Genomic DNA, 9,501 nt, shown 5'->3' on the forward strand with positions numbered 1-9,501 from the left:
TTATTTCATGAGGTCTACCTGGATTCATCTGCTTCAGTGCCATCTGTCGCTTGACTCTATTGATGGTGCATTTAAGGAGGGCGTTAAGATCATCAAATTGGAAATATATGTACCACAAAGATTGATACAGAAGGAAGAAAAATGAGAGAAGAGATCAAAAAGGAAAAAAAAGAAGTAAAGAAAAAAGGAAGAAAAAGAAAGAAAAAGGAAAAACGAAGGAAAAGGCAAAAAATATAAAAAATTTGAGCGTTTTCACTAACCTTTTATTTATTTCTTTGTGCAGGGTAGCTTTGTTCTTGATGTTTGCAGTTATGTTCTTTTCCTTTGAACCCTCTATACTCATTTCTTCTGCGTTAAACTGTTCGGTGGCCAGCTCTTTATTTCATGAGGTCTAGCTGGGTTCATCCGTTTCAGTGCCATCTGTTGATTTATTCCATTCAAGGGTCCTTTACACTGATCAAGGACCTGGGGGACACCTATTAATGGCTATGCTCAAGGGTTGTTTTTCTTTATACTCATCATATAATGTGCAGGGTTTGCTGCTACAGAAATGCATGCTTCTACAATCCGGGAATAATCAGAGATTATCTTTACGAGGATTACATCTTCTGCACCCTCTTTCATTCACTGCTTCACAGATTCTTCATTACATACACTTATGCAAATATGGTTGTTTTCCTATCATGTCACTTTCGGGATGGTTACTCTATGGCACGTATATAGGCTTATATCAGCTACCGCCCTCACTTCTGCGTATATTGACTGCTCATTACCTTAACAATATTTGAAAGTTTGCAATTTTTCTTCAAAGTTTACGGTGGTTCTCTTCGTCCATACTTACAGTGCTTATTACACATCACTTCAAGCTTTATGTCTGCTATTCTCTGCTAATGGTTTCTCAGGCTGCACTGCATCTATACAGATTACAAGACATTTTGCTGGCTCATATGTATAGTGTCTTTGTTATGTTTCAATATACATGTTTTGTACTTCTTCTTTATACTATTGTATAGGTTTGGTTCGGTTATGGCAGGGAGTTTTGGTTCAATTGTACATGCTTTTGCCTTTCTATCATTATTTTTGGGTTTGGTTCGTCTCATCCTCACTCTGTGTTTGAGGGCTTCAGAGTTTGTCTTCTGTATAACCTTTTGTTTTTGCTGAAATAAAGTTCTTCTTTTTACCAAAAAAAAAAAAAAAGGGAGGAGGCACTATAACATTGATCACAGACAAAAGGTATCTACATATAACTATGTATTAGGAACATATGTTTGAACTATATATATGTGTATCCTATCCTAGTTGAGTGTGCATCAAAGGACTATAAAAAAACATGTGTATATCAGGAAAGGTATGTGTGCATTAATTAAAATGTAAGTGTGCAACAGAGGTCGAATATAGTTTGGCCTAAAATACAAGTGTGTATCAAGAAGCATATTGCGAGAGCGAGCGTGCATTAGAGTATCATACCTAATCTAATATAAATAGAGAAGTGCATATCTGCAAATGTTTCAACTGGATCAAGTTGAATAATGTGCATTGCCTAGAAACATGGCCATTAGAGTTTGTATCAATCTTCTAGTAGGTAGATGATGGGTGAAAGAGAAAGATACACCTCTAGAAAAGGTATGAGTGTATTATTGTTGTTGCGGCCAATCGCCTCGTCGTCCGATCGCCGGGGAACGTGCATCTGCAAAAACGAGAAGTTCACACTGACCGAAGGCGGCTCCGGCGGGGACCCTCCGACGGTCAAGTCAGAGAGGTGACTGGGCAACAGTGAAATGAAGACAGAGAGCTCGATCGAGGGAGAGAGAGAGAGAGGAGCGAGCCTGTGGTTTTGGAGTCGAGAAGTGGGGGGAGCGGATCCCTTGCACTGTTGCCCTCCCCGAGTTATATAGTGGAGCACGGTATGGCGCCGTCATTAATGGCGCAGACAAGTGAGGAACTGTCAACTCACTGTAGACTGTCAGAGTCGCCGTGAAAGTGTCATATCGCCGTGGGGCTGTCAAATCGCCAGGGTTGACAATGCCCTCGGCGGGACAATGTCCCTAGATGGCCGCGCCGCACGCGGCTGTCAGGACTGACAAGCTCTGGCGGCTGTACGGCGATCGGAGGAGTCGACCGACCCTAGGTCTGTGGCCAGCTGAGTGGCGTCGGGCCCCTCTGTTGGTCGGCGAGTCTTACGCGAGTCGGCCATCAGACCTCCGGGTTCAGTCGGTCGGGAAGGGTATGCCCGACATATCCTCAGTCGGTGATGGGCCGTCAATTGGCCGGTGATGGCGCCCGTCAGTCGGTCGCTCCGGCCGTCAGTCGGTCGGTCGGTCCCCTCGACCGTCGGTCGGTCCCTCCGACCGTAAGTCGGTCGGTCGGTCCCTCCGGCCATCGGTCGGTCGGTCGGTCGGTGGGTATTCCCCAACAGTTGCCCCCCTCCACTCCTGAGTCGGACAGTGAGCTGGCCGATGCTTTTATTTGGGCAGCAACCATGGACGAACAGGAGTGGATTCGTCACATGCCAGATTCCGACCATACCGCGGGCTGATCCGATGTCAGGCATCTCATAAATGCCAAGCGATTCGCCGACGTCAGACGTATAGTCGGTGTCAGATGTCACGTCGGCGTCAGGTGTCAGACGTCGCGTCTTGTCGTCGTCAGACGTCACGTCGGGTGCCGGACGATGCGGTGTCAGATGACCGGATACCCGACGCCGATTCTCGGAGCGCGGGGCACTGTCAGGCGTCCCATCGGGAACGCGAATCGGCGCGGGTGCATTAATGCGGAACCGCGGCTCCGCTTGCCGCGTGTCGAAGGTGGTTGGCCGGCGCCCCCCGCATTTAATATGGGCGGTGCGGCCGTCCTGGGATGGGGTGCGCCGAATCCTCAGGCCACCCGGAAGCCGCCACGTGTCTCACATCCGCGAAGCTTCGGTCGGCACGGAGACATCTCGGCTGTCGGACGGCCCTATATATATAGGACCACCCGAACCCAAGACCTCACTATCGCCGTTTTGCTGCCGAAACTCTGTCCGAGCGATTTCTCAGTCGTCGCGGGTAGAGCTTTCCTGCTTCTAGATGAGTTTCTTTCGGTTCGTGGTCTTCCTTTCATCCTCTTCTTCTTCTTCTTCGCCTCTCCTTCTTTCTCTTCGCTTCTCCTTCTTTTGTTCGGTTCCGGTGCAATGGCCGGGAATCCGATCCGGGGAGCTCGGTCGGGAAATCCGACTGACGACTCCCGGTCGACTCCGGAAGTTGAGGTTTCCTCGCTTTTGGGGCCGAATGTTGATCGGCTTCGGGAGCAGTATTGCATCCCGGAGCAGTTTCAACTATCCGCCCCAGGGGCCGGCGGTCGGGTTAACAGCCCTCCGCCCGGCCAGCTGGCGTTGTACGTCGAAGACCTTCGCGCGGGTCTTCGGCTCCCGATTTCGGAGTTCGTCCGGAATCTGTTGAACTATTACGGACTCTGTCCGGCGCAACTAGCGTCGAACTCCGTCCGTCTTATAATTAGCTTTGCGCTGTTGTGTTAGCTCTTGCCGACCAACCCTCGCATTTCGCTCTCCCGGGCCTTCTTTGTGCTCCGACCCCACCCTAAAGCCCGAGGGTGGTGGCTCTTCAACCCCCGGAAGGGCCTTTCCTTCATCACTGGTCTTCCATCGTCCATTCATGGGTGGAAGAACTGGTTTTTCTTTGTTTCTTCTCCATCCTCTTGGGGCTTTCCTTCCCACTGGGGCGTGCCCCAAACTGAAGCCAATGACAACAGCCGGGTGGAGGCGGACGACCGGGAGGACTTCCACCGACTAAAAGATATGTCGGTCCCGAAGCAGAGGGAGCTTGTTACCGAACAAGCTCTCTATGACGCCGGCTTGAGCTTGGTCCCCCGACTAGGTATCGCCCGATCCCCCGGTCTCCTTTTCATTCGGCCCTTGGTCCGGTTCTTTAATTAACACTTTTGTCGGTATCGCAGGGACACCTCCAAGAATGCGGCCGACTGACGTCGAGATTCGGCAATTTGCGACAAGGAAGAGGCCAGCATCGGGGGCCGGACCTTCGCGTCCCCCGAAGAGGCCTGTTCCAGCGGCGCCGATCGTCGAAGCGTCGGTGACCGACCAATCGGAGCCCGTCATAGCGCTCGCGGCTCCGGCAGCGCGTGTGGAGGAGAGGCCGGTGGAAGAAGCGGCCGAAGGAACGTCGGCTGCCTCACCGGCAGCGGTGGAGCCGGATGACGTTCGGGAAATCGAACATCATCCGGCGGCGTCTGTGGCCGCAACGGGGGGTGCTGGTTCTACTTCGAGCATCCCCTCGCTGCCAGTTCCGTCGGTCGGGGCAGCCGATCGAGGGAAAGCCCCGATGGATCCGCGGACGAAACAAGGTCGGGGAGCCGCTCTGTGCCACCCAGCGCACAGTTCCCCGAAGGGGCATCGGCGTTGGCCGACCACAACCTGGCGAGGAGGTTGTGCCAGGGGATCCTCCTCCCGGCCGACGTGGAGTCGCTGAGGTCTCGGCAAGTGACCGAGATGCTGTCCAAGTTCTACCCGACCATGGTCGAGGTAAGCTTTGTATTGCCTTCTTTCTCCTTAGAATTTTTCTCACCATGAGTTCCTGACGAAGCACTTGCAACGGCAGCTGATCTACACAATGTCGGAGCTCGAGGTCGGATACCGGAGGTTCGGGAACGTCCGGGCGGCCTGGAAGGAGAGGTCGGCGGCGGCCGAAGCTGAGAAGGCAATGCTGGTCGACCACCTACAGCAGTCGGCCGACCGGGAGGCCAAGTTGGTAGACGAGGTCTCCCGGCTCGGGTCTGAGCTAAGGTCGGCCAAGAAGGAGGCCAGACACAAGGGCCGGGCCGTGCGTCGTCTGCGGCATGAGCGGGACGGCGTTGCCGCCGAACTCCAAGGTGAGCGCGAGCAGCTTCGGGTCAGCCTGGAAAAGCTTGCCAAGGCTGAGGAAGAGCTTTCGATCGCCCAGGCCGATGCCGACATAGCAAAGGCGGAGGTGGAGTCGGCGAAGGACGCGCTCGGCCGGGTGAAAGAAGAGGCAAGGTCGGTGAAGGAGTCGGCCAGTCGGGCGGTTGAGGACTTCCAGGCCTCCGACCAGTATCGGGAGGAGATGCTCGAGTCGGGCTTCGCCTCGTACCGGGTGGGGTACGAGGACGGTCGGGATGCGGTCCGGGCCTTGTACCCGGAGCTGGACCTCAGCAGCATCGTCCCACCGGGGCCGTGGAGGAAGCCACCGAGGAGATGGCCGACCAGCCATCGGGAGGCGTCGTCGCTGCGGAGGAAGCTGTCCCGGAGCAAGTGGCACCGACTGTCAGTCCCCCGCCGACCGAAGGTCCAGCTTCAGCCGTCGACCCCGCACCGGTCGTGGCCGACACACCGGTCATCCCCGATCTCCCGTCGGTCGAGGAGATCGACTCAGAAGGGTGATCGGGCCTTGCCGACTTTCTTTTGTTTTTTCTGTTTTTGAAATACTTGTAATCGGGCTTCGACCCGACTTTGTAAACATTCTTTCAACTTTGAATGAAAACTTCTTCCACTTTTTCCTCTGTCTGTTTCTTTCAAATGTATGGTTGAATGCCTTCGTGAGTCGCTAACTTATGTAAGTCGCTAACTCACATAAGTCGGTAGGACGTTCGGCAACTCGTGCTACTACGAAGGTGGGGTAAGTCCCGACTTTGGATCGGCTTCTGATAGTCAAGGTCGTCAGTCGGGCGCATCTGTTGAGTCGGGAGCCGACCGACCGTGATAAAGGTTCGGTCGTCGGGCCTCCACTGATGCGTTCAGTCGAATGTCATCCGACGCATTCAGTCGGGGAAACGACGACATGTCGGATCCCGATGCCCTTGTGTCGGGTATTCATGCTGCGCCTTTTGATATACGGTGGTAAGCCGAATATCGTCCGACCGGCCGTAGCCCGGTCGGTAAGTCGCCAATGCGACAAAGGTCGCGTCGTGCGATAGACGGTGGTAAGCCGAATATCCTTCGACCGGCCGTAGCTCGATCGGGAGTCGCGACATCGGTCGCGTAGGCATTTCACCTTTCTTTGGTCGGGGCTCGATCGGCTTGTTAGCCGATGGTCTCTGGCCCGAAAGTTCGACCGTAGAAGGAGTGTCAACTCCCGTTAAAATAGATGCATCGGCCCTTTTAAGGGTCGGATGTGTCGTCGAAAGTCGAAGGAGTGCAACCCCCGTTGATATGGATACACCGGTCCTGGTAAGGGTCCGATGTGTCGTCGAAGGTCGAAGGAGTGTTAACTCCCGTTGATATGGATACACCGGTCCTGGTAAGGGTCCGATGTGTCGTCGAAGGTCGAAGGAGTGTTAACTCCCGTCCGTGTAGATGCGTCGGTCCTCGCAAGAGTCCGATGGGTCACCGGCGATAAGGTCGTCGGCTTCAGGCGGATATCGAGTCCAAGTTCCTATGTCGGGGCTTGAACTTGGTGAGCGTTGATCGCTAGTCGAAGAGTTAAAACTCCGAGATTTCAAACCAAGCTAGTATTCCGACCGAATGATTACAAAGTTCATTGGTAATACAACTTCAAGTTGTCGGCGTTCCAAGTTTGGAGAATGGGTTTCCCTTCAAGGGTCTCCAGTCGGTAGGCTCTCGGACCATAAGTGTCCGCTACCTTGTAGGGCCCTTCCCAATTTGGAGCCAACTTCCCTTGGTCCAGGGGCTACGACACTTCCGCCTTCCTCAAGACCAAGTCGCCAGGGCTGAAGAGCTTCGGTCTGACCTTGGCATTGTAATACCGAGCGACCTTCTGTCGGTACGAAGCCATGCGAATTTGAGCCTCATCTCGTAGTTCGGGGAGGAGGTCTAGGTCGGCCCTCCGACTCTCGGAGTTGTCCGGCTCTTGATACCGCTCGACCCTTGAAGATGGCAGTCCAATCTCGAGCGGAATCATTGCCTCCATTCCGTAGGCCAAGCTGAAAGGCGACTCTCCGGTCGGAATGCGGGGGGTCGTTCGGTAAGCCCACAGAACGGAGCCTAGCTCGTCGACCCAGAGGCCTTTGGCTTCGTTTAGTCGGGTCTTGAGTCCGTGGAGCAAGGTCCGGTTGGTCACCTCGACCTCGCCGTTGGACTGTGGGTGCCCGACTGAAGTCAGTCGGTGCTTGATGTGGAACCTGACGCAGAAGTCTCTGAAGTCCTGGTTGTCGAATTGCCGTCCATTGTCGGTGATGATCGTATGCGGCAACCCGAACCTGAAGATGATGGACTTCTGGATAAAGTCCTCCATCTTCCGCTCGGTAATCTGCGCCAGGGGCTCAGCCTCCACCCATTTGGTGAAGTAGTCGATGGCGACGACTATGAACTTCCTCTGATCCGACGCTGGTGGAAAAGGACCAAGAATGTCGACCCCCCACTGGGCGAAGGGCCATGGAGCGACAATAGGAGCAATTTGGCTGGTCGGTTGGTGTTGAATGTTGGCATACTTTTGACATGGCTCGCACCTCCGGACCAACTCGGCCGCGTCCTTCTTCATGGTAGGCCAGTAATAGCCCTGTCGCAGGATTTTGTAGGCCAAAGACTTGCCCCCCAAGTGGTTCCCGCAAATTCCTTCGTGCACCTCTCGGAGAGCGTAGTCGGCGTCGGTCGGTCCCAGGCACCTAAGCAAGGGAAGGGAGAACGACCTCTTGTAGAGTCGGCCATCCATGATTACATATTGAGAGGCCGACCATCGGAGTCGCTTGGCCTCCGCGGGGTCCTCGGGATCGATCCCGTCGGTCAGATACCGAACGATCGGGTCCATCCAACTTGGTTCGGCCGTTAGCTGCTGTACTTCTTCGACCCGATCGATGCTCGACTGCTCGAGGTTCTCCACGAACGTCCGACCCAAGGAGTCGAAAGCCGAAGTTGCCAGTCGGGAGAGTGCGTCGGCGCGGGCGTTCTCCGACCTAGGGATGTGGGAAATTTCAAAATACCTAAGGCGTGCCACGAGGTCCTTCACTTTCTGAAGGTATTGGACCATGGTCGGATCTCGCGCCTCGAATTCGCCCTTGACCTGTCCCACGATCAGCTGAGAGTCGGAGAATGCCCGGAGGCTGTCGACGCCCAGTTCTTTCGCCATCCTCAAGCCAGCGAGGAGTGCCTCGTATTCGGCTTGGTTGTTGGAGGCCTTGAAGTTGAACCGGAGGGCGTACTCGGTGACCACCCCATCCGAATTTGTGAGCAGGAGCCCGGCCCCGCTTCCCTGAGTGTTTGAAGCTTCGTCGATGTGGAGTACCCAGGTGGAGATCGGGTCTGGCTTGGAGACCGCGTCTCGTCCCGGGTCTTCAGCTCCCGACCCGTGGTCGGTTGTCGGGCATTCGACGATGAAGTCGGCCAAGACCTGAGCCTTCAAGGCAGGCCTTGGTCGGTACTGAATGTCGAACTCGCTGAGCTTCATCGCCCACTTCGCGAGTCATCCAGATGTGTCCGGTCGGCGCAGTATCGCCCTCAGAGGCTGGTTGGTGAGCACCACTATGGCATGAGCCTGGAAGTATGGACGGAGTCGTTGCGCGGAGACGGTCAGGGTGAAGATCATCTTTTCTGTCTCCGAATACCTTGCTTCGGCGCCGTGGAGCACCTTGCTGATGTAGTAGATAGGCTGATGGGTTCGGTTCTCATTTTCTCGGACGAGCACCGAACTGATCGCCTCAGAAGATGTGGCCAAGTAGAGATACAAGGTTTTCCCGACCTGCGGCTTTACGAGCAGCGGCGGGGAAGCCAAGTACTTTTTCAGGTCATCGAAGGCCTGTTGGCACTCATCCGACCAAGAAAAACCGTTTGCGTGATACAAAGTTTTGAAAAACGGGAGGCACCTTTCAGCTGATCGAGAAATGAATCGGCTGAGAGCGACGATTTTTTCGTTCAGCTGTTGGACCTCCTTCTTGGTGTTCGGATGATGCATGTCGAGGATTGCCTTTATTTTCTCAGGGTTGGCCTCAATCCCTCTCTGAGAAATGAGGAATCCGAGGAACTTCCCTGAGGTCACCCCAAAAGCGCACTTGGTCGGGTTGAGCTTCATTCGGTGTCGTCATAGGGTGCGGAAGGTTTCCTCGAGATCCTGAACATGATCCAGGATCTGCGCGCTCTTCACCAGCATGTCGTCCACGTACACCTCCATGTTGCGTCCGATCTGATCTTTGAAGACCTTATTGACAAGTCGCTGGTAGGTGGCGCCGGCATTCTTCAGTCCGAAGGGCATCACCCGATAACAGTAGAGGCCCTTGGGAGTCACGAACGCGGTATGCTCTTCGTCTTCAGGCACCATCCGGATCTGGTTGTATCCGGCGAAGGCGTCCATGAAGCTGAGCAGTCAGAATCCGGACGTCGCGTCCACCAGCTGGTCGATCTTGGGAAGTGGGAAGCTATCTTTTGGGCAGGCTCTTTTGACCATGACAACATTGGCGAGCCAATCGGGATATGTGGATTCTCGGATGAAGCCCGCTTCGAGTAGCTTGTCCACTTCTTCGTCGATGGCCCTCTGCCTCTCCGGAGCGAAGGACCTTTTCTTCTGCCTCACCAGCTTCATCGTC

The sequence above is a fragment of the Elaeis guineensis genome, chromosome 6 (assembly GCF_000442705.2).
Source record: "Elaeis guineensis isolate ETL-2024a chromosome 6, EG11, whole genome shotgun sequence".
NCBI classification, from domain to species: Eukaryota; Viridiplantae; Streptophyta; class Magnoliopsida; order Arecales; family Arecaceae; genus Elaeis; species Elaeis guineensis.